The following is a 25,530-nucleotide window of genomic DNA, read 5'->3' on the forward strand; positions in this document are numbered from 1 at the left end:
TCTTGACTTGCCCCAAAGAAATCATGTTAATTTATGAAACACTCACACGAGCCTGATTAACAAACCTAGACTAAATTTGCAGGTGGCAAAATGCAATACAAACATATATTTTAAAAAACAATAGAAGCAGGTTTTTGCCAACTCTTTTCTCCCGCGGTTTAATGATCTACCATGCTGGTTCATACGTTTTTTAACACCTGACTTTGGATATTTTTAAAAAATGAATCGATTTGTAGTCATTGCCTGACTGCCTGTAGGGAAGGAGCTCCTGCCGTTGGCAGACACCTCGGCAGCCAAGCGTGGGGTGTCCTTCCATCAAAGCAACGCCAGGGGGCAAGAAGCGTTAACAAAGCCGGGCCGCTCCGCACTCTCCCTTTATCTACCCGTGCGTGCGTGTCACACTTTCCAGGGCGAAATGTCATTTTGCAAGGTTATACATTTCCAATTCCACACAGAGCCTTATGGCTCATCATTTACCTCTTGGGCACAAACAAACAGCCCCTTTAAATAAAGCCAGGGAAGGGAAGCATATACCTTTGTACAATTAAAAATAGCACAAGAATGCCAAAATGTATTGGACCTTGCTGTTAATCCGACTTACCTGGCTGACACTCTGGCCTAATCCTATTTTCTCCTCGCATTAGAATGACTCTACAAAGCTACGTTTTGTTCTTTGGGAGCACGGTTTACCTGGTCAGTGGGCTGAGGATCAGAGAAGCCCCACCACCTAAGGTGGGGACAGGGGCTGCAGATTGCCCAGCCTGGCCCCAGCCTGCTAGAGGTCCCAGTGCAGAGCCTGCTTGGCGAGACAGAAAGCAAACGAAATCACTCAAGGGAAACTTCACTGGAGACAAAACACATTCAATTTCCTGAGGACTCTGCTTTCTCTCTGGAATTATTTGCTTTTGCAGAGGCACATAAAACAAATTAAACACTAAAAATGGAAGCTCCTTTGCTTCCTGGCTCAGAAAATAGGTTTTTTTTAAAAGGATATGGTACTAACAGTAATACAAATGAAAGAAAACAGTAACACTCTAGCTCTTTAAAATAAACTTATGTGGGCACCTAAAGTCCTTTTTGGCAAATTCTTATCTTGCAAGGCAATGCAGACAATGGGAGCTTGTGCTAAATGGCTGCTGTCACTCTGCTAACAGTCCAGAAGCTTCCACGCAGCTATTTGGGCATCTTTTCACACCTTCACCTTCCCAACCGCAGTCCCTGGTGATCCTGACTTTTTCAGCCTGCCTCTGGGTCCACGCGGGACTGGAGACGTATCTGAATGGGTACGTGGAGGGTGGGGCGGGGGGCTGAGCTGAGGAACACGGTGGCGAAGGAGTCAAATACGGTTACTTCGTATTTTGGGAATTTATTTCTCCTGCACACCCCTCCCTCCCCTGCCTACCCCCCTCTCCCAGTATCATTTCTCTTTGAAATGTCATGAACTTGGCGCTTTCAGACCAAACCGCCGGGCTCAGGCCTGAGACAATGGGATTGTCAGAGGGCCAGCGCGCAGCTTTTTCTGCGTGTTCACGGAGCGTTAAGCCTTTATCCCACAAAACGGCTCTGTGTGACCGGGTCAGACAAAAGGCAACCTGCATCTTCCGCTCCGAGGGGATCTGGGCAGAGCCGGGGTACAGCCCTGCGCGGCCCCAGGGAGAGCGGGGAGAGGCGAGTGTCCCCAGTCCTGCCAAGTGGCGTGGAGAGGGCGAGGCCCTCCTCGGTCAGAGCCACCAACTCTGGTCTCCGCGGACACCCCCTTCCCCCGCCCGCTCCCGAGGCTCTAGGGCGGCCTCCTGGCCGCTGCCTCCTCAGACCCAGGATCTTCAGCCTGGGCTCGACACCTCAGGCCCCTCAAGTAATTGGCCTTTTGGTGGCCGGGCACCGCCTTTCCGGCTGCTCCCTGCGCCTGCCGGCCCCTCCGGCCTCCCCTGGCGGCCGCAGGCGGCCGGGGCCCTCGTTCCCCAGCTCCAGGTGTCCCGGGAGCGAGGCGTGCAGCGGGGCGAGTTCGTGTGTCCGTGTGAGCGCGGGCGAGTGTATGCGTGCGAGTGTGCACGAGCGTGAGTGTGCGTGGGCGTGCGAGTGTGCACGAGCGTGAGTGTGCGTGGGCGTGGGTGTGAGTTTGAGTGTGCACTAGCGTGTGAATGTGTACATGTGCACGAGGGTGAGTGTGAGTGTGCGTGCGTGGAAGGAAGGCGCGGCGGGGAGTCTGGCTGAAGGCCTGCTGCCTGCATGGCTGTCAGAGAAAAACAGAAGTGGGAGCCTGCTGCGGGCTCTGAGAGGACTTGATGGGAGCCCTGGCGCGCGCTGGGCATGGCGTGGTGAGTGTCTGGAGGCCGCCTGTCTGCAGCAGCCCCTGCCCTGTGCGGGCCGCCGCTCAGAGGGTCCCTGCTTGCGGGTCGGGGGCTAGGCGCGCCTGGCCTCCCCTTCCCCACTGCTCCACCCGCAGGATTCAACGGACGGGAGCTCTGGGCTGCAGAGAGTTGCCCTGGCCCCTTCCTGCAGCAAAGGGTGGGCGACGCGAGTGGAATGTGCAGGTCAGGCTGGGCGGGGGAGGGAGCCCAGGGGAGCCCATAGCGTAGCACCGCCAGTGTGGCCTTACGAGGAGGTGCAGGCCTGGACCTCAGGCAGAGGGCAGGACCCCAGACAGCGGCTGGCAGACTCCAGGCAGGCTCTGGAGGACCCAGGATTTAGGTGTTTATGCAGTGAGGAGGCAGGGGTTTGGGTGTTCTTTCTCCCCTCTTCCTCCTTGGAATTCAATTTCTTTGAAGGGCAGCGGGCAGGCCGGGAGGGAGGGAGGGAGAAAGAGGCAGCGGGCCACAAATGCCACCCGCCATGTGCTGCTGCAGGGCTCCCTAGCACAGGGCCTGGGGAAGGCAAGGTGGGGGCATAGGCAACCCAGATAAGGGGGGACTTGCTAGGAAGTGGCCCTTGGTCTTGAGGGGCTGGTTCCATCCCGATTGGCCCCCTGGTGCCTGGGGGCCTGTGGAGGGTCCCAGGCCTAGAACTGGGGGCTGAGTGGGCGGACGGGCCTCACAACCTGGGATTTCTTTCCAGCTTCTGGGTCTGCATTTGGGCCTTCAGTCTTCAGCTGTGAAGCAGGAAGGGAGGAAGGGAGCCTTTCTGAGACCCTCCACCCTCTACCCTGCAGGAAGAGGTGGATGTGACCTTGAGCATAACCTTAAGCAAATCTTTCCAGCTTTTTAGGCCTCCACTTCCTCACCTATAAAGGAGCTGATGGGGGTAGATCACGTCGAATGTTAGTTCTGGCTGAAACATTTTTTGTTTTGTTTTGTTTTAATTTGTGCAGAGTTGGACTTACTCGCTCATGGTGGAAATTTATTTCATTTCACTTTCCGAGGCCAGGCATAGAGTCCTTGTATATTCCCAGGGACAGTGACACCTTATGCAGAGGATGGGCAACGTAGAAAATAACCCTGCCTGGGGGCACAGGCAACTTGTTCTTTGAAATGATGAAATGAAGCTAAATTGAAGCAAAAAAAATTTTTTTTTTTTGAGACGGAGTCTTGCTGTGTCGCCCAGGCTGGAGTGCAGTGGCTCGATCTCAGCTCACTGCAAGCTCCGCCCCCCGGGTTCACGCTATTCTCCCGCCTCAGCCTCCCGAGTAGCTGGGACTACAGATGCCCACCACCACGCCTGGCTAGTGTTTTTGTATTTTTTAGTAGAGACAGGGTTTCACCGTGTTAGCCAGGATGGTCTCTATCTCCTGACCTTGTGATCCGCCCGTCTCAGCCTCCCAAAGTGCTGGGAAACAAAAATTTTTTTAAGTGAAACAAAACCAGTGATGCTGCGACTGAGTTGGCAGGTTGGGAAGGAAGACCTGGAAGTGCGTGTGGGTTCCCTGGGGAGTGCTCCTGGCTGGGTGCAGTCTCGGGTGGCCGGGCTGGGCAAAGGTGTTTCAGGATTTGATGGAAATCTTTGGTCTTGAGCTGTCCTCCCCTACCTTAGAGGCCAAGGCCTTCCCTCCACTGGCTGAAGCTGGTTCGGCTCTGCCCATCCATCCAAGCCTGCGAAGTACTCACGGGGGGCTGCTAGTGCTGCCTGCACAGGGTGAGGCCAGATGGGGACACTTTGTGGGGGCTGGCCAGCCTGGGACTGCAAGCAGCTGCTAGATTATCCCAACCCCTTTCTGTGTTCCAGACACCAGCAGGGGCTGGGGAGGCCGAGAGCTACAGTACAGCTTTGGAGAGAACCTTGGAGGTGTTCACAGTCCTCCTGCTTCCCAGGAGGGGCACCCAGGTTTAGTTCCAGCCTAGCCTCTTTTCCTGTGCCCCCCTCTCTGGGGGGTGTCTGGTCTGCAGAGCAGGGCCCAGATCCGCTTGTCTCCACGCTTCTCAACACCCCGCTCCACTGCCTCCTGCCTGGCTTCTCAGCAGTTGTGGGTGCTGGAGGTGGACTGGGCCGCCGCCCCAGTCCTGCTCACCTGGTGGGAAATCACCACCTGATTGTGACTTTACCCATCTGCATCAGCTTCCTGGCATTGCCTTAGCAAAGTGCCACAAACCGGGAGCCTACACAACAGGAATATGTTCTCTCACAGGACCGGAGTCCAGAGTCCAGGCGTGGGCAGGGCCCTCCCCGTCCTGTCAGCCTCCACTGTCTCCAGGAACCCTTGCTCCCTGGACTCAGAAGTGCAGCATCCCGAGGCCACCTCTGACTTCATCTTGTGGCTCTCACAATGTGTGTGTCTGCCCTTCCCTCCTGGCTCCTGAGGGAGGGCACTGGGAGAACGGTGGGATGCTGGATGGCTGCTCTCCCCACCACTCAGTGTACCCCTGACGCCCTCCTGGGCCCTCACACCCTGGAGCACCCTGTGCCTGCATCTGTCCTGGACTAGAATCCAGGTCCAGCCAGGACTGCAGCACAGCAGCACCAACAACGGGTGCATGGGGACAATAACTGGAGAAGATTTGGGGCTCAGAAGAGAGGGGCCCTGGGAAACCCTCCATTGCTCATTTTGGCAGCATCTCCACCGAGTCTCTGGCTACATGCCGGGCAGCACATAGCCAGGACTTCAGGTTGTGTCCCCTGACTCGGAGTGGAGAAGGGGCAGGTGCTGGGCCTGCAAACCTCAGACCCCACACCTGGCTCCTGCTCTGTCTGTGGTGTTTGGGGAATTCACTTGGCCTCCAGGAATCTGCTTTCTCCTCTGTGAGATGGGAAGACCATTCTGTATCCTAAGTACCCGCTGGGCTGAAGATCAAACAAGATACAGGGTGTGTGAGTTCTAGGAGCAAGGCTGAGTGCCACTGTTATGGGGGAGGGGTCCATGCTCCAGAGCTCCCAAGATGCTGGTGGGTTGCTTCCAAGATGGCCGCAAGCCTCTTGTTCTCTGACCTGGGGTTCTTGGCTTCACAGATTCCAAGGAATGAAACGTTGGGCCATGCGGTGAGGTTATAGCTCTATTAGAAGCTGTGGATCACGGAAGGGAACTATGGAACGCAGCCACTAGCGTTCAGCCCCATTAGGACAAACCCAGGCACTTAGCCGTGCAGGAACAATGGCGAGCCTTTAGCCCGATTGGGAGCGGCAGTGGGTGCCTCGCCGGGTCAGAAGCTCAGCAGACACCCTGCTAGATTTGGAGGGATGGGAGTCAGCGGCGGGTCTGCAATGGTGGCAAACAGCAGTGGTGGACAGCGAGAGAAAGCTCAGCTCGAGCCGTAACAAAACACAGACCAGAAGAGTATGCAGTTGCAAGATTTAATAGAGTGAAAACAGAGCTCCCATACAAAGGGAGGGGACCCAAAGTGGGTAGCCGTTGCCAGCTCGGATGCCTGGGTTTATATCCTGATCCTTGTCCCTCCCCCTGTGCTCTCAGGCGATAGATGATTGGCTATTTCTTTACCTCCTGTTTTCCCCTAATTAGCATTTTAGTGAGCTCTCTTTACTACCTGATTGGTCGGGTGTGAGCTAAGTTTTAAACCCAGTGTTTAAAGGTGGATGCGGTCACCTTCCCAGCTAGGCTTAGGGATTCTTAGTCAGCCTAGGAAATCCAGTTAGTCCTGTCTCTCATCACCTGGGGGCTTTGGCTCTTTGGGTAGTTCTAAATAGCATCAAGGTTGAGACCAAGGTTATCTTTGGGGTCTCCACCTGCTGAAACCTGCCCCTGCTTGCTAGTTCCTGCCAGGAAGACCGGGGTGATCAGCTTCCCTCAAAGCCCAGGGCAGAAGCACTCTGGTGGCCCCAGGTGCCTAGAGACAGGCAGAAGGGTGACGCCTGTGAGTCACTCCTCCACTTCTTCCAGAGACCATACCGTTTTTGTTTGTTTTTTGAAAGTGTCAAAAAGCCACGAGCACAAAGCCCCTCCCTGGGCTGTGAGTCTGGGAATCTGGAACAGAAACAGAAGCTCTGAGCCCCGGGGACACCTTTCCTGGCACCGCTCCCCAGCTTCCTCCCAGCTCCAGGCTGAGAATGGCGTCTCTCCGTTCCTCTGTTCCTCCGAGGTCTGCCTCCACCCCAGTCACAGTGTGCCCCCATGTTGTGTTTCCAGGCCTATCCCTGATGTCAAATCCTGAAGGCTAGGCCTCTTGTCTCTGTATCCCCAGGACAACAGGGCCTTTCACAGGCCTGCAGGCAGCAGGTGCTGAACAAATGGGTGTGAATGCAACCCTGGTCACCTCTCTGTCCACGGGGATGAGGAAGCTCTCTGCTTTGCCTGGAAGTTGTATTCCAAAAAGACATGACATAGGGTAGCATTGAATCAAGGCGTCCTTCCCACTCTCAACTCCATAGACAGGGACAAGAAGAGAAGTCTTGTTGCAATGAGGAAGAAAGAGATGTAGGTTAAAGTCCAGACAAGTTACCACGAACCCAGAACATTTAGGATTCCAGCTAGCATGTGCGGGGATCCAGACACTGCCATCAGAGGGGTGGTGCTGCAGATGGAAAACAGCTAGAACAGCCGGCTGCAAGCCCCTCCCTCTGCAGCCCTGGGAGATGACTCCTGAAAGCCATCTCAGTCCCAAACCACAGGGCGATGCCTCAGGCTGTGGGTAACATCCCAAGGCCATGATCTCAGATAGGACTCCTTTGCCTCCCAAAGAGTTTGCTGGGCTTTCCCCAGTCTTGGGTGGACGTGGATGGATGATCTTCCCTCCGTGCTAGAATATTTATGCTTGCAGTTCACATGAACTTGAGCATGGATTTAATCACAGGGATGTAGGCCCGCAGCTGTGCAGACAGAGATGCTGCATGAATGCACGCCTGCAGAAATGATGGATGCCATAATTCAAACACTTAGGCGACAGGCACAGGGGCCGGGCACTGTGTGCACACTTCCCACGTGCAACTAACTCCTTCGGTCCTCAGGACACATCTGTGAAGGTGGCCTGAGATCACCCCATTTTGCAGATGAGGAAACAGATGTGTGGAGGGCCCGGGACACACCAGGCCAGTGTCTGCTGGAGTGTGGGCTCTGCTGTGGGGATGAGGGGCAATCATGGGCCAAAGCCAAGGCCTTGCTCCTGGGGAATCCACTTAGCTTGACTGCTTGGTGGCCACCTCTGCCCATCTCCACCCAGGGGAATACGCACTGCAGGTCTTGTTGGGGGGGTAATCTGCACTCTGGGGGCAGATCCACATGGATCCTGTGCCTCCAGCAGAAAGGCTGAGGGCAGCACTTGGGTGGCTGTGCCAGGAGGAACCCAGCCCAGGGAGAGGGTATGTCCAGCTGGAGTCCTGGCTGCCAGGATCTAGGCAGTGGGGGGTTGGGCAGAGCCAGGTCTCATCACAGCATCTCTCAAGCAGGCCTTGTCCTCTCATCTACAGAACAGGGCCACTAAAACCTACCCTGTGGGGTTGTTGAGACGAACCAATTGGGGAAAATGGAGAGTGCTTTGGAAAGTTTGAAGCTGTGTACAATAGCCATCTGTTGTCCTCAAAGTGAGCGATCCTTACAACACAAACAACCTGGGGCAAAAGGTTTCAGTTGTTTAGACCAGAACGCACTGCCTTTCCTTAGTGTGGGAAAGAGCTGGATCGGGAGTTAGACCACGTGGGCTTCAGCCTGTCAAAAGATGTTTTCAAGCAGCTTATGTTAAGGGTGCTTTTATAATAACTCAGCTCAAAATATTTGACATTTTATATCTGAAGATGGGACGAAGAGGTGCCTTCATCGGGTGGGAATTCTGGGGGTGTTGTTGTGGCTAAGGATGGTCTCTGATTCTCATTCATGTTCTGTCTTTCCTTCAGTCCACTTGTTTCTACAAACAACACATTCTTATTGGGACTGTAATTTTGGTCATGGAAAAGCCTTTTAGTCTGAGGTTTCTGGGGCCATGTAGCCATTGGATGAAGAAGCGTTAGGTGGAATTTATCTAAACTATAAAATAGATTAAGATTTTTTTAAAAAAAGAACAGGCTAGCCTTTAGCAAGGGGAGAATTAGGATAAAAAAAGAAAGCATAGGCATCACCAGGGTGTGCCCGCTCTATGGCCGTAGGAACAAAAAGCAGACACTCCTCCAATCCCATCAGTTTCCGGAAGAAACTGAAGTCCTCAGTGGTCCAGTGAGTTACCTGAGAGCTGCTTACTCTCCCACTCTTCCTGATTTCATCAATCCACAGGTTTGTGCTAATGAGTCACACCTGCACATTTTTCAGTCCAGTTAGGAAGACAAAACCACTGACAAGAAGCATCAAGGAGAGGGCAAGGGCTCAGTGTTGTGGAGAGTGTACCCGGTGGTAGGAGTTCCTGGAAGGGAGGGAAGCTCTATGGAGGCTTGGCCTCTCTGAGGGCTCAGAGGAGAGCAGGGGTTGACCAGAGAAGGCCTCCTCTGCACCTGTGCCCCATCCTTCTAGTCCGGACCTGCCAGGCTTTCCCTTGCAGGACCAGTGGCTTTCACAGTTGAAGACTGTAGAAGGTGCGTGCACTCCTCCTGCTCCTGTGGTCCTCCCAGCTCAGTGCCAGCATCCCTCCTGTGGTCTCTGTCTGCCCCAGCAGCTGCAGTGGTTCCCCTACCAGAAGGTTGGCTGCTGCCCTCAGTGGCTCCCAGAAGCCAAAGGCAGTCTGCAGCCGGCCTGAGCGAGCCTTCGGGGGTCCCCTACTAACCGGGTTCCCTGAGCCATTTCTGTGTGCAGACTGTGCTGTGTTCATTGTTGTCCAGCAGCGGGGCAGGTGGGCCAGGGCTGCTGTAACATCCTCCCGTCCCAGAGAAAGGGAAGAACGAAGCCCCAGGAAGCAGATGAGCTGCTGAAGGTCATGGGTGGCAGTGAGGCAAGCCCCTGGAACCCGAGGCCATGCCACGTCCTCTGGGGTCAAATGGGAGCAGGTAGGGAAGGACAGGCAGCACTGACCCACACCTTGGAAAGTGTGTCTCTTGTGTGCTGTGAAGAAGCGTAGTTCCCCATTTTACAGTGGAGAAGACAGATCATTTGTGGTGTGGTCACCAGGTGGCAGGGCATGGAGCCAGAATTTAAATCCAGGTTTCCTGATACCAAAGCTGGCCAAACCTTAACTTCTATGCTGAAGTCAACCTTCAGCCCAGGTTGGTGCTGCCTGGCTAAGAGGCACTGGCCATGGAGCCTCTTCTCCTCCTAGACACAAGCCAGATCCTCTGTACATAGAGGGGCTCCCAGAGCAAGCCAGGCATGGGTGCCACACCCCAGCAAGGCAGCCCCAGCTGGACGCACTGGGGTGTGGTTGTCGGGGCTTGCTCCCCAGGAACGTGGACCAGGTACAAGCATCCAAGCTGGGAGGATAATTGGAGAGCAGCTGCCTGGTGGGAGAAGATCAGGAAAGATGTCCCTGAAAGGACTTGGGAGTCAGGGCCCATCTCTCCCCTGGAACCACATGATATGCACCACCAACTCTGGAAAGATTCAGGTGAAATGCTCAATTTCTGCCGTCTTTAGAGGAGTGGACTCTGTGAACGATCATATGTTAAGTGGGAGGTGGCTATGACAGGTTGGCACAGATGAAGCTGTCACTGCTTACATCAGCTGCTGAAATGATGTGGTCTTTGAACTAAGCAAGGGAGAGCCAAACTCTCTCATTTATCTCTGTGAAGTCCTCCAGTCATGTTTATACCATGAAATAGAATGGGAAATCTGAGCAAAAGCACCTTGGCCTAAAGCTTAGGAATCCGCTTGTCGAGTGCCCATGGCCATTAGCACTGCCTGGCTTCATCGGAGCCACAGCCAGAGATTCGGAGATGCGTGGACAGAGGCACCAACTTGCTTCTCACTCAAACCACAGCTCAACTCATTGTGCTATGTGCCAAGGGCAAGGAGGATTCTCATCAATGTTGGTGACTAAAGACATTCATGTCCAAATAAATTCAACATTATCTCTTTTTTCTTTTTTCTTTTTTTGATAGTCTCGCTCTTATTACCTGGGCTGGAGTGCAGTGGTGTGATCTCAACTCACTGCAACCTCCGCCTCCCAGGTTCAAGCGATTCTTCTGTCTCAGCCTCCCGAGTAGCTGGGATTATAGGTGCGTGCCAGCATGCCTGGCTAATTCTTGTATTTTTAATAGAGATGGGGTTTTGCTATGTTGGTCAGTCTAGACTCGAACTCCTGATCTCAAGTGATCCGCCCACCTTGGCCTCCCAAAGTGCTGGGATTATAGGTGTGAGCCACTGTGCCTGGCCAACATTATTTCTTGAGAACAAACAGTGTGTATTCATAAATTGAGTATGTTTGAATGGGAAGAAATCATTAAGTATAAAAATTCACATTATAGTGTTTCTTGGTAAATACCACAAAATGGCACTTTGGGAGGCTGAGGCAGGTGGATCTCTCTAGTCTAGGAGTTTGAGACCAGCCTGGGCAATATAGCAAAATCCCGTCTCTACAAAAAATACACCAATTTGTAGTGTGGTGTGGTGTGGTGGCGTGTGCCTGTAGTCAAAGCTACAAGGGAGGCTGAGGTGGGAGGATCACTTGAGCCTGGGAGATCAAGGGTGCAGTGAGCCCTGATCACACCGCTGCACTCCAGCTTGGGCAACAGAACAAAATCCTGTCTCAAGAAAGCAAAACAAAACAAAAAAGAAAAGCATAATGCATATATCTCCCAATTTCATTAAAATCCGAGTGTGACACCCTGTGTACAAGGGTTGTATACTAACCTAATGCTGGCGTGGCTGAGAGCTCACAGTTCACGTAACTGAGCTCAAAATCCTACTGTCTTGAAAGGGTCCATGCCTGCTGGAGTCTAAAATGTCGGAGAGCTAGTTTCAATATGCACAGCCTGGGAGGCAGGATTAATAATGCATCTGCCTTCACAACCACAGGTTCTACAGCTGTGGAGGATATTGCAGAGAAAGCGTAGCCAGTGCAGTCCCTGAAGCCAGCATGTGAATGGCCCGGAGTCAAACGTTTAAGGAGCCTAAACTCGAAGTGGCAATGACTTCAGAAAATGTGCAATCATTTGGAAACCCAAACGTTTCTTTCCTTTTCTATGTTCATATTAGTCCTCATGATAAATTGAGGGAGTTAAAGCAGTCCGTTTATTTTAGGTGGGCCCAGCCCAGTTATGAACATGTTGAGACCTAGGAGGCCAAGAGGACCCATCCAAAACCCTTCCCCAATAAGGGCTGATGTGGCACCCCTGCAAATTCCACTCCCTCGGGGCAGGAGACGCCTCCCCTGCAGAGTCCTGTTTCTGAAATCTGTGCGGTGTGTCCACGTGAATAAAGATCAGGACTCCATGGAGAGCTGGGGGTACCCAGGGCTCTGCACAGGGGTGGGGAGGATGGCCAGAGTGGTCCCAGGTTGGAGAGATGTGGAGGAGAGCCAGGAGTCTCCTTGCCTACCCAGGGCCCCGTGTCCAGCCCACCTGCAGGGAACAGACCTCAGCGTCACTTCCCCCATGGGGCCCAAGTCCATGAGGGTTTGACCCTAGAGACCGAATACTCTCAGACTGCAGCTTTCACAAGTCAGCCCACGTGCTAAAGCGCTCCCCAAATGGGAAATTAGAGTACTGTGTAATTCTGCAAAGTGTCTGGAATTTCCATCCTAAGCATTGGGAAAAAGGGTAAAAATCCAAAAAGTCAAGAAAAGAGCCATTTACCACTGCTCGGAAGAAAGAGTATAAAATATGTGCATTTGTTTTTCATGGAAAGTATGAAAAACCAGTTATGTGTTGCTTTAGGAATTGGACTGGGCTTTGAAAGCTGGAAAAGACAATTTAAAATTCAATTTTAAATTAGTGATGCTTTCTCTGGAATCTCCATTTTGTACCAATAGCCCTAGCAGCACGAGATCAAATTTTCCTTAGATATCAACCAAATGGTTTTAGTCGGAAGCTCAGGGGCAATCCACAGAGCGAGGGAGGGCCTTCTCCTTCCACCTCACCAGCGCAGGCAGAACTGATGTTTCTGTCAGATGCCAGGCGTTTTGCTGCTGTCTTTGGTGACAATGATGGAAATGCCATTTTGCACAGACCAATTTGAAAGACCTTTTCCAGACTTGCTTTGGGAAAACCACGGTTTTGCACTGAGATGGGTGATCTTTAGATGCTACCTGGAAGGAATCCCCGCGGATTCTTTGCGGGCGTGGCTCTGCCTGTGGGTAGATGTCCCAGGAGCCGTTGAAAGGTGGCTGCCCATTTCTCATTTTCCCCCATGATGGACTTTGCCTGGCGTTCTGTAACAGCACGGCCTCATCCGCCTGGCCAACTTCAACTTCTCTACCCGAAGCATCAACACTGAGCCTGTGTCTGGTCTTTGTGTGAAACACTTTCTTCCTAAGTAATCCTAGGGAGGAGGAGAACCGGGGAGCAGCAGGGAGCTGCTGAGAGGCAGGCCCGGCCTCCCACCTGCCTGCAGGGCCTCTGCGTGCTGGGGACTGGGGTGACCGGGTACACAGGTGCCTCCCGCTGTCCTTGCTTGGAGGTGCTCACCAGGCAGGTTTCATTCTGAAGGTGTCTTCTGGAAACAATAGCGCGGGGTTTTTTCTTCACATGGCTGGGAACGGCATTGTCTGGAAGAGACGGACTGGGGCAGGTTCCAGGGGCAGGCATTACCCTGAGCAAACACGATTTTCTGCTGTGAGTATTTTGTGAATCGGTGTGTGAATGCTTGGAAGTCCCACATCAGAAAGCCGGCAGCCGCAGAGCACTCACCCACGGGCGCAGACAAAGAGGCCTCGATCTCATCCACTTTGCAGAGGACCGTGCCGCGGTGACTTACCCCAGTTGGTGTCTCTTCCCGTTCTCCGGGCCCATTGTTCCTCCAGCCACGTTTCTGAATTTACAATATTTAATTGTAGCTTGACGAAAAAATAATCCCTGCTTAAGGATGTTTTAACAATGGCATGCCAGGGAGCCGGCTCATAATCATACAAGGTAGTCAGTGGCCTTGTGGGATTGCTGGGCAGAGGGCCTGGGCAACCTCTGAGGGTTCCTCCTGCCCCAGGGGCCAGGAGGACAGGTAAAAACCCTCTCGGAAAGGAATTGAACTCACAAATGTGAAAGTACGTGGGTTAGCCCTAGGGGCAGCTGCTGCCACCCCCGGCTTCATTACAGAGTTGTGTGTCTTTCAGCCACTAAGGAGCAGTGAGGCATATCAGAACTTCGTACTCACCCACCACATGAGGTCTACAAATACAGGGCAAGAGGGAGAAAACAGACCTGCCACCTAACCCTTCCGATGTGTCTCCCCTCTACCCCATCCCTGCCATGTAAAGGGAAAAGAGTCAGTGGTAATGTTGGCTGGGAATTTTGGGCTGTGGTTGAGCGTTCTTATTTATTAATACTTAATTCTTAAGCTTTCTTAGAAACAGGGAACTTACTCTACAAAGGGAACCAGCAATTTATATTGAATTTTCTTAATTTTTTTTTTCTTTTTTTTTTTTTGTGACAGAGACTCACTCTCTGGCCCAGGCTAGAGTGTGGTGGTGGGATCTCAGCTCGCTGCAACCTCTGCCTCCCGGGTTCAAGCAATTCTCCTGCCACCATGCCTGGCTAATTTTTTTTTTTTTTTTTTTTTTTTTAGACAGTCTCGCTCTGTCGCCCAGGCTGGAGTGCAGTGGCGCAATCTCAGCTCACTGCCAACTCCGCCTCCCGGATTCACGACATTCTCTTGCCTCAGCCTCCCAAGTGGCTGGGACTACAGGCGCCCGCCACCACGCCCGGCTAATGTTTTTGTATTTTTTTTAGTAGAGACGGGGTTTCATCATGTTAACCAGGATGGTCTCGATCTCCTGACCTCGTGATCCGCCCACCTCGGCCTCCCAAAGTGCTGGGATTACAGGCGTGAGCCACCGCACCCAGCCAAATTTTTTTTTTTTTTTTTTTGGACTGGGTCTTACTCTGTCACCCAGGCTTGAGTACAGTGGTGCGATGATAGCTCACTGCAGCCTCAACCTCCTGGGCTCAAGCAATCCTCCTACCTCAGCTAGGACTATGGGCATGCATCATCATGCCTGGTTATTTTTTAAAAATTTTTTGTAGTCATAGAGTTTCACTATGTTGCCCAGGCTGGTCTCAAACTCCTGGGCTCAAGCGACCCTCCTGCCTCGGCCTCCCAAAGTGCTGGGGTTACAGACATGAGCCACTGCACCTGGCCTGGACCCAGCACTTTCTAAGAGACTCAAGGTCAGGAGGAGTCAGCCTGCTGGAGATGGATGTGCACGGGCTTTGGAGTCAGCACAGCCGAGCTGGAATCCTGCTGCTGCACAGCAGTGAGACATTAGTAACGGATTTAATTTTCCCGAGCTTCCATTTTTTTTATCTGTAAAATGTGGTTAAACATGAAGGGATGTTGTAAGTATTAAACGAGATCCTGGGTCTGAAGCCTTAACAAAATGGCGACACACCAACACACTCGGTGCCACCATGCCACCACCATGACCCCATGGCATCGCTTTTGCATGGAGCTTCAGTGCTGGGTTCCTGCCCACAGGGTGGCTTGTGGAGCACCTACTCCATGGTGGTGGAAGCAGGGAGAGATGGCACTCATGGTTTTGCCCTGGAGAAGCTCACAGGTCCCACAGCTGTAAAGGCAAGGGGGCACGAGTTTGTCTGGCCAATGCTGACTCCAGGCGCCACCCGAGTGTGGTGCTGAGGAATGGGACAGCTCCATGGAGGAGCTACTTCTCAGGGGGTGGTCAAGAGGGAGTTTGGGGCTGGGGGATGCCAGGGAGGCAGGGAAGGACATTTTGGTGAAGTTCAAAGCACAGGGCCATGGCAAGGCCAGGCATGTTCCTGGAGCTTCTGGGGGTTCGAGGTGGGCAGATGTAGGAGAGATGAGGCTCAGGGCAGCATGTGAGGCTTCTACCCTGTGGGGAAGGGGAACGTGGGCTCGGAGGGTGGGGGGCGGGCGTGTGATCAGAGAATGACACTGCCATCTTTTTGTTTCAGGAGAACAATTTTGCCAAGAATATCTGGATGGATGGAGGTGGCCGGCAAGTTGTCAGAGGCAACTCAGACAGTCCAGAGGAGGATGGCACGGGGCCAGGGGAGGCACAGGGAAGTGGCAGGCAGATCTGAGAGGCATCACCAAGGCAGCGCTAAGGAAGGAGGGCAGGGGACAGTGACTGCCTCGGGCTGCTGCAGCTCAGGAGACTGAATGATGCCCTTGACCAAGCAACACACTATTGTAGGTTGGTTTTCGAAAGACTTCGCCCTGCCCTGTAGGGTTGGCAGCTCAATTGGCATTCTGCCTACTTCACAGATGTGGCAGCTGAGGCTTGGACAAATGTAGTAATTTGCCCCGATCTCATAGCTAACAAGGGCTGAAACCAAAACTAGGGCTTCTGCTCCAAACCAAGCCCTGTTTTGAAAATTCCACAGCTACTTCCCTGGACCCCACAGAACAGCCAATGCAGGGAACTGTGCCCCCATCCTCTTCCTTTGGGACTGTCTTCCTCTGTCCCCTTGGTGCTCGGGGCCTTGCATTGGGCCTCTGTTGGGGCCCGCTGCTGACTGGCACTGCCTGGTGCCCTCCTGGCTCCTCCCACAGTTTCCCAGGCCCCCGAGGTCCCAGCACTCACGCTGTGGGGCCGACAAACAGCAGGTGTCCTTGCGTCTGACTAAAATGGCATCCACTCAGTGCTTGGCTCGATGTTGAGTGTGAGAACTGGGGAGAACTAATTTCTTCTTAATTCGTGTCCTCTTTGTTAGAGGAACAATTTCATTTCAAAATGAAAACACACTGGGGAGAAATTTTTAAAAAGGATTCTAGTAGTGAAGAGATGGAGAACAACTGTTCAGGAATCTTTATTCCTTTCCACTGTGCCCCAACTCCCTGGATCCTACCCCAGCCGTCCCCAGGCCGTTTAATCACTCTGTTCCCTGCCCTTTCTGAGCTCTTCCTTCCTTAACTGCTCGTAACCAGCATCTCAACACTTCATGATTGTCTGCCAGATATGGATTGAGGTTGTCACCCGGTGGGACCCTGGGTTTTCTAGCTGGTGAAGACACCTCCTGCAGGCGTGGACCTTGTTTTGGTTTAGTTGTTACTCTCTGTTTTCATTTACCCTCCACAATGCTTGAGACATAATCGTAGCTCAATAGACAGGGTGCCATGGCTCGCACCTGTAATCCCAGTGCTTGGGAGGCCAAGGTGGGCAGATTGCTTGAGTGCAGGAGTTCAAGATCATCCTGGACAACATAATGAAACCTCATCTGTACCACAAAAACAAAAAAAAGGTTGCACCTGTGGTCCCAGCTACTCGGGAGGCTGAGGCGAGAGGACTGCTTAAGCCCAGGAGGTTGAGGCTGCAGTAAGCCGTGATTGCACCACTGCACTCCAGCCTGAGCAGCAGAGCAAGACCCTGTCTCAAAAAAAAAAAAAAACAAAAAAACAAAAAAAAACGTAGCTCAATGAATGCATGACGGGATCTCACCTGAGGAGGAAAGAGTGAGGTGAAGGGCGGTGAATTGGAACCACCCTGGTGGCCTCTTTAAGCTGGACACTCTCAATCTCTGCTTACACACATTGCCTCCCACGGGGGACCTGACTGCAGTTTGCAACGTGAGTAGCCATACAGTGGCAACGGCCACTGATTATGAAATAGGACACAGGGATACGGTGGAAACACTCCGCATGGATAGAGCAGGTGGTGGGAGGCTTTTAGAGTTACGTTCTGGTGGAGCTGGCTCCTGGCTCACAGGAGCCAGCCGTGCACATCTCTGTAGCGCTGGGTTCAGACTCCTCTCTTCTGAGGCTGGAAGTTGGCTTTGGTGGGGGCAACTCGTGGGGTGCCCCAGAGCCGGTTAATGACCGTGGCTCCACACAGCCTGCTTGGACTCCTGCTGTGTTCCCAGGGAATGGGTTCTTGAGCAGCAACGGTGCCCCCGTGGCAAAGGGAAGTGAACACAGACTTTGAGCATTTGCCTTTTAAACCCTTGAGGTCTGACAAGGCCTTAGTGCAGATTTAAGCAGAAAACCTGGGTCTCCATGGCCTCAGACCGGCCACCTCCCAAGCCCAACCCTCCGCTTTAATGTGGCACAAAATCTCACAAAGCTTTTCCAAGATGTCAGTAATAATAGGTCATGTTTATGCGGCTCCTAAGATGGGCCAAGCACTAGTGCAAAGAACTTTCTATGCATTAATCATTTAATCCTTTCAAAAACCCGACTGGGTGGGTAACAGTGTCTCCCTTCAAGTCAAGGAAACCGAGTGCCCCAAGCTGAATTGTGTATCCCTATATGCTATGTGGAAATCCTCACTGCAGCACCCCAGGGCGTGGCCGTATTCAGAAGTAGTGTCCTGGCTGATGGAATGAGTTACGCTGAGGTCGGGCTGGAGTGGGGCAGGGTCTACTCCAATATGACTGTGTCCTTCTAAGACCAGAGGAGACACAGAGACACCCAGGGGGAGACCAAGTGAAGACCGAGGCAGAGACGGGAGCAATTTATCCATAAGCCATGTGACGCCAAGAGTTACTAGTGGCACCAGCAGCTAAGAGAGGGGCCTGAGACAGACCATCCCTTGAAATCTCCGGAAGCAGCCAGTCCTGCCAACCCCTGGATCTCTGCCGTCCAGCCTGTAGACCTGTGGGAGAATACACTTCCACTGTTTTCAGCCCTCTGGTCTGCGGCACTTTGTTAAGGCTGCCCCCACAGAGGAAGACACTGAGTCTTCAAGAAGTTAGGAAGCCATGAACTGTGCAAAGACGCCAGGAGGGGAAGGAGTGGGAAGCCAGGGGCCAGCCCTCCGTGTTCATGTGGGAGACCGGAGCCAGGCTGGAGCTGGGGCCTCCTCACACCACCCAGGGAGTGCTCTGCTCACTGCTGCCCCCTGCAGGGGCTGCGGGGTGTCCCTGCTGTCAAATCCCCCCACTGCATGGGCTACAGCCTCGCCAGCTGCCAGTCACACACTTGTAAGGTTGCTCCTCTTGTTCTCCGGCTCTGCCTCTGCTCCTGCTTTGCCTGCTGCGTGGAGACCCAGCACATCTCTTGAGCTGTGTGGCTTCTCTAAGGTGGCATTCGAGAGTTTCCGAGTTTTCCAAGAAGAGATAAACAGAACTTTTTCTCCACGACCAAGATGTCTTTCTCTCCACAACTCTGAATGTTCAATTCTTTTTATGCCAGGGAAGCAGTCTCAACTTTACACTTCTACTTAACACCTGACAATTTTCCTGTAACTATTAGAGTTCAGTAGTTGTAACTACTACTACTCAAGGAGATGTTCTGGCAACCAGAAAAGGCTGAGGAAGGACAGGTGACAGGTGGGGCCACAAACCTCAAGGCAGGAATGTGAAAGGAAGCACAGCACCTGGGACCCCTGCCTCGGAGATGCCCGTCCCACCCACTGAGAGCACCGCCCACTTGCCCTAGCACTGAGCACGTTGCTGTCCTCAGGACAGCCTGTCTCCCTTCTCCTCTGACTGGGGTCCCCCTGCGGACCTGGCTTTCCTATGCCTAGAGCCGAACACAGTGCCTGACTCTGATAGATGCCAGCCAGTCTTGATCATGGTCACAAGCTCACACTCCGGGGCAGTCAGCCAGGCTCCAACTCCAGCTCTGGTGCTTCTAGACAGCTGGTGAACCTCTGTGCGCCTCTGTCTCCTCTCTCACAGAGGTAACAGTGCTCGCCTCGGTCAGGTGTTATGAGGATGAGGGGACAAGGACCAACCCTGTGTGATGCTGGGATGCGGCAGCACCCTGGAGGCAGCCCGAGAAAACTCCCTCCCACCAGAAGCCCAGAGGCCACAACACTCCCAGGGTGCCCGGGGCCGGGCTCCCCATGTCCCATTGCCCTGCCTGGGGTGTCACCCTCACCTGGGTGATTGAGGGGCAACAGCACCACATCATGCTCCAGGTGGTGGGATCGGGAAATGAAAGCGGATGGCAAGCAGCTTCCTCCACGAGAACGAGTCCTGAGGGGAGGGCGTCTCTGCTCACCGCCCTGGCCTCCCCAGCTGCAGCCCCGCTGACACTTGTTGGCCAGGTTCCATTGCTGAAAGGAGTTAGGGGAGTCTGGACACCGAGGGACAGTTAGCAGACTCAGCCCCAGAGTGTAAAACCCAAAGTGGCTGTCATCTTGGAGGCAAGGTTTGCTTTGCGAATGAAGCAGAGATGAAGGCAACGTGGAAGCCTCTGTTCACTTCGTGCACACGGTTCTACACTCACAAACAGCCACGGTGCTAGGGGTTTCCACATGGTGTCCACTGGACGCCCACAGAACTCCAGGGAGGCTGTGAGGTCACCCCGTTTTCTGGATGCTCCTCATCGTGGGAGAGGAATTTGTCACAATCACACAGTCCAAGCATGTAAGAGAAGAGGTGCCTTCAGGACTGGCACCCAAGCATCTCTCCTGCCCCCTCCCTCCCTTCGCGGAAGCCCCCAAGCCCATCGTGTGCATGTTGACTTTTGCCCTGTGCAGGCTGCTCCAGCTCCCGGTGCTGTGCTGCGTGTACCATGCGTGCCCCCGCAGCAACGAGTCACCGGCTCACCGCGCTTCCTTCCCGTGCAGATGCTTCGGGTAGCAACCCAGTGCTCTTCACTGGACTGAAGGCACCTCTTCTCTTTAGAGAGATAACATTTTCGATAGTTAAGCCTAAAAATCAGGAAAGATTTTACTTTGTTATTGTTCTTTCTTAAGGCCTAATTTTTAAAAAGCCTGAGTGCTGGCTGCTGATGGCCTTGATGAGAAAGTGGCCGTCAATTAAACAGACATGGGGGAACCAAGGAATCCAGGTCAGTATGATTTCCTGATCTGCGGCAGTGACCGTGACCTGACTGGACTTGAGTTGGAACTTCAAATAACACCATTAGCTCCTAATCATATCAGAGGGCATCGAACATGACTTCCTGCACCATCCCCTTTCAAAGATGCAAGTCACATGGGCACGTCTGTAAAATGCTGAAGGCTGCACTGTGTGAGCTGCACAAATTCAAAGTTTTCTGACTTTGCCAGCCCAGTAACACTGCCAGGTGCCAGCTTGTGGCATTTCTGTCAGAAACCCAGCTGGCATGAAAGTGGGTTTTTAATCCAGCCTGGAGTAGCCCCCTGCATTCAGAAATTCTTTGCATGACTACAGAAGTCTAAATCAGGACTCACTTTCCCCCGAGCTAGAGGAGGAGGAATGTGAAGCCTTGGAAAGACTCGGCACCATTCTGGGAGTCAGATTAGTACACCCCAAGAAAGGGAGAGTGGCTGGGCCAGCTGTGACACAGTTCCCCACCCCTACCCATTCCTCTACTGCCCACCAAGCCCAGAGCAGCCTCCCTCAGCCAGAAGACAGCTCTGAGGATGGAAGACTGTCCAACTTGTGGCTTAAGCACATCATTAAAATCAAAGAGGAAAATTCTTTGAAGAGATGGGGTGGAGCTTAATTTAAGAGAAATAATAAAAACCATGACCAGGTTTTTCCGCATCTGTTTTTCCTCCCTCATTTCTCCGGAAGCCTGGGGAGCATGGATAGAATAATCCCCCCGTCATTTCATCATGGAACCTCCCTTTCACCAACCTTCCACTGGTCCACGTTTCCTGTGGAATAAAGTCCAAATGCCTTTGCTTGATTCTTCCTCACCAAGCAAATGCCTTTTAAAACTAATAACAGTGGCCACCTGTGTAGAGAGCAGAAGGAATGAGGCAGGTGTGGGACAGGAAACGAGGTTGCTCAGGTGTCAGTCAGCCACCGCTGTGACAAGGCTGCATAACAAATGGCCCTGACGTGGAAATGGCTTCCTGCAGCAAACATCTGTTTGTCTTGCTTTGGAGTCTCTGGGCAATGAGGAGCCCTGTGTCAGGCCGTTGGTCAAGTCTGTTCCACATGTTGCTGATTCTGGGATCAGTGGGGTCTGGGAACGCTCTCCTGAGTGGATGGCAGAGATGCCAGAGAGCAAACCAGACCATGGATCACACTTAGTGCCTCTGCTTAGATGTGATATTGTCACTCCTGTTCATGTTCCGTTGGCAGAACTCACCTGGCCAAGGCCAAGTCTCAGGGCAGGAATGTGTACTCCGTCCACCACAGCGGGCACCCTGCAGAACCCCATGGCACAGGTCAGACAGGCACCAATCTGTAACAGGTGGTGAAGAATTGAGAGCTGTCTCTGGTTTACCACACATGCACTGAGTTTTTGGGGGCTGCCCTAGCAGATATTAATACCGTGGACAGCTTAAACAAGAGCTTTCCTTCCTCATAGCTCTGGAGGCTGGAAGTCCAAGGCCAAGGTGTCAGCAGGGCTGGTTTCTCTTGACCCCCCCCCCCCAACCCCCTGCTCCTGCCTTGGCTTGCAGTCAGCAATCTCTTTGCGTCCTCACAGGGTGTCCCTGTGTGTGTGTCTGTGTCCTAATCCCCACTTCATATAAGCATACCAGCTATGTTAGACTAGGGACCCCCATGTGACCTCATTTAACCTTCATGACCTCTATAAAGACCCCAGCTTCACACATAGTCACGTTCTGAAGTCCTGGGGATCAGGATCCAACATACAAATTCAGGGAATTCAGCCCACAGCACACACCTTCTTACGTGCTTCCCCCAACCTGTAAGATGGCAGATTATGTGCGTAACAGAGGGAAGAGACGGTCCAGGTGCACAGTCTTTCTCTGTTGGGGGCTTATAACCCATGACGCCATCACATAGATGCCCAGAAGACCACTAGGATGTCCCATTGATCTTCATCATAAGAAAGGCAAGAGCGGTGCTGTCTCTGGTGGTGCCCACAGAGACGGGAGTAAATAGTGAGGATTTTGTAGCCATGGGAACAGGAGGTCCTCTCAGAAGAAATGACCTTTGTGCTGGACCTCAGAGGGAGAGCAAGGCTGTGGGGGTGGTAGGAGCAGGGAGAGGAGGATTTTTTTTTTTTTTTGAGACAGAGTCTCGCTCTGTTGCCCAGGCTGGAGTGCAGTGGCACGATCTCGGCTCACTGCAAGCTCCAGAGGGGAGGATATTTTGACCGAAAGTCTTTGTGGTGTTGGGGTGTTGTGCGCCTGGCGTGGTGGGTGAGGAGGGAACCGGGCAGAGGGCCTGGAGGGCCAAGAGCATCCCAGGAGGCCATGTTCTTGAAAGGGATTGGAGGCACAGCAGAGAAATGCAGGATTTCACTAGTCACCACGCTGCAACCCAGGAGCAGATCTGGGAGAGAGAAAAGTAAGCCCAAACGGCCTCGCACAGGGTTAGAGACCAGGACCAGTACAGGACTGTCCAGGACACTGACAGGGCCTGGCATGCAGGCTGGGGCTACTCTCCAATGAAGCTGCCAGGGTTCAAGTCCAAAGCCTCTCCCAGAGACAGAAGTGACCCAGGAGCCAGGGCAGGAGCCCACAGATGCTGCTGTGTACCTGGTGGGAGCCATGGGTGAGCCCAGCAGGGAGGGCTGGCGGCAGACCCTCACTGGCAGCCACTTGGTCCTCATTGGCTCCAGGAAGAGATGGGTTTTTAAGTCTTCAGATTAAAGGGTTTCACTCCCAGCGGCTGCGGAGGCTAGACAGAGGGGCTAAGGTGTGGGGAAACAGTAGATCTGTGACAAAGTGTCAGCTGGTGCTGCTGGCATGGGAACAAGGATGAGACCCAGGATTCCTGGCCCCACTGCAGCCTCCCACACCTCTCACCTGGTCTCCCAGGTTCCCCTTGGCCCCAAATCCACCTCACCCACCCACCCTCCTCACACCCATCAGCTCCAACCCCTTTCCTGAGCTGCCCCATGCCAGGAGCTGGGGCTGAGACTCCCGCTGAGCCTTAGCTATGGGACCAGGACAGGACAGGTGGTCAGATTCACGGCCCCCCAATTCTAACAGCCTCTGTGAGTCAGGTGCATTTGATGGAGGGTGGGGGTTGAGCCTGGGAGGAAGCTCAGTCCATGCAGGCAGTCCCCAGCCGCTGCCCACCCACCCCTCAGCAGCCCCCTCTCTTCTGCGGGGATCCCTGGGGGAGCCCCTTCTTAGGGACAGGTGCCCTCCTAAGCCCCGGTCACCAGCACCTACCCAAAGGAAACAAAGGGGCGGGGAGCGACCCAGGGCTCTGGCCTCGCTGCTGGAGGTGGCCTGGAGGGACAGCCAGCTCCGGGCTCCAGGCAGGGGTCTGGCAGCCAGGGAGTGACAGCGCAGGCCTGCTTACTTGCATGCCATATCCTGCAGGAGACCTGCCACCGCCAACCCAGGAACAGAGAGGGACAGACCCGCTCTGGTTTGAAGATGTCAGCACACAGCGGATCAAAAGTTTAGCCTGGAGGCTGCTGTCAGCCACTCAGATGCATAACTTTATACGGTTCCAGAGACCTGTGGTGCAGGAACTATGATGGGGAGAGGACAGCAGGAGGAGGGCCGTGGGGTGGGGAAGTTGGAGGTGGGCAGCCCTGCTGGGGCTGAGGATTGGGCTGGTGCAGTCCCAGGCTGGAGGCGGGTGACTCCGCCCTTTGATTTTCTGGGGCCTGCGGGTTCGGGTCCCACAGCTCGGGCAGCAGCGTGGCCTCCAAACCATGGACTCCCCAGCGGGGCCCATCTTCCCGAGAGGTGGGGTGCCTGAGGGACTGCACCAGCATCCCCTTCAAAGCCTTCCCTGTCCCTTTTTTGCCCTCTCCCCAGCACAGCTCCCCCAGGGCAACTGCTGTCTTCTCCACTGGGCAGGGGAGGAAGCAGGCCCAGTACTAGCCCAGAGAGGTGCCAGGACCAGAGCCCATCCCAGGAGGTGCTGCCAGCTGGTCCTGTCCCTGCTCATGCTGTGGAGAGGGTTCCTGTGGGTCAGAAGTCAGTTGGCACAGGCCCCCGCCTTCATCCCCAAGTGGTACCCATCATCGTTACATGGCACCTGTGGCCCCACCACTGGGTTGAGGGCTGAGCTCAGGGTCAGCATTCCCGTCTGCCCGTCTCATGCCTGCCCAGGCCTGCTTGTGGTCTCTCGAGGAGGTGGCTCTGCTGGCTGTGGCCCCAGAAGGGGGATTCAAGCCCACCCGACCTGCTGAGGCAGCACAGGTGAGCGTCCTAGGCCTGGGGTCACCTGCCCCGCTGCTCCGGCCCTAGCACCACCACTCGGGAGGAATTTGTGCGTGTCAGTTCCCTGCTTCTCTCCTATCAGGAGACAGCTGCATGAATTATTTTTTAAAGAAAAATATGAAGAATCAATTAAAAAGAGAATATCAAACGAGATTTTGTTGTTTAAAACAATGACAAAATCCCGCCATAGTTAAACTGAGTTCGAGAGAACCGTGCTGGTGTCTTCCTGGCTTTTCTGTGCTGCTGGCTTGGAAGCCTGACAGCAATTCTCCCAGTTTCGGAAATCTTTTTTCCCACCGTCCGTGGGGTGGTGTTTGCTAGACATACAGAAGAGGGTAGAGCTAGATGGGGAGACTCAGCCGGTCCTTGGGAGAGCCACAGGCTGCCCCTGAACCCCCACCTGTGTGCTGAAGCACGGTCCCCTCAACTCGCCCAGTACAACCCGACTGGTTCCGGGACCCCAGACTCAGTCCTCGCCTGGTCACCCGTGCTCAGAGGTGCCAATGGCTCTGGGCCTCTGTCTTCCTCAAGAGGCCCTTGGCTCAGAAATCCTCGGCAGCTCCCGCCCACAGCCTGTGGGGGCCTGTGCTACCCGGGCTGGGTGGCAACTGCCAGCGGCTTCCTCCTGACACGTTCTCCGTCCGGTTGGACTGTCTCCAGGAGTCCACACTCCAGCTCAGCTGGGCCGTGCAGGTCCCCTCACCAGGGTGTTCTTTAAGGACCAGGGCTGCCGAGCAGGTGATGGGCAGAAGGCCCCACCTCCCCACTGTGAACCGTGTGTCTTGTGTGATCTTTCTGAGCCTTCATGTCCTCATCTAGGTGGTGGCATTCGTGAAGCCCACAGGAGGCCCCAGCAAGAAGGGGCTGCGGTTCTTGCCACCCCCACCAAGGCTGCTGCCTGGCCCCACCTCAACCCTGCCCGCCCCTCCACTTGGCCACACACAGTTTGGCTCCTCATTACAGCCTTTTCCACAGGTTTTGTTCCTGAACCATGTGGATCTTTCTTGTCTTCCCAAATCCACTGACCTCTCCGAGGGCAAGGATCAGGCATTCTTCTCAGTGTTTACTTGTGAAAGCACCTAGCAGAACTGGGGGCCTACAGACCTCAGAAATGGTTTGAAAGCAGAAAGTGCTACCACATGCAATTGAAATGGCCAGGCAATTATGCATGTAAAAATTC

At 53.8% G+C, this 25,530-nt stretch overlaps 1 long non-coding RNA gene across 1 annotated transcript; it reads left to right on the forward strand.

Annotated features, from left to right (window-relative positions):
- The first annotated feature begins 1,901 nt into the window (after nt 1-1,901).
- LOC140709585 (uncharacterized) lies at nt 1,902-20,774 on the forward strand. Its single transcript, XR_012090084.1, has 4 exons — nt 1,902-2,101; nt 2,167-2,318; nt 15,319-15,480; nt 19,881-20,774. It is a non-coding gene; the product is annotated as an uncharacterized lncRNA (long non-coding RNA).
- The last annotated feature ends 4,756 nt before the right edge of the window (nt 20,775-25,530 follow it).

The sequence above is a fragment of the Chlorocebus sabaeus genome, chromosome 21 (assembly GCF_047675955.1).
Source record: "Chlorocebus sabaeus isolate Y175 chromosome 21, mChlSab1.0.hap1, whole genome shotgun sequence".
NCBI classification, from domain to species: Eukaryota; Metazoa; Chordata; class Mammalia; order Primates; family Cercopithecidae; genus Chlorocebus; species Chlorocebus sabaeus.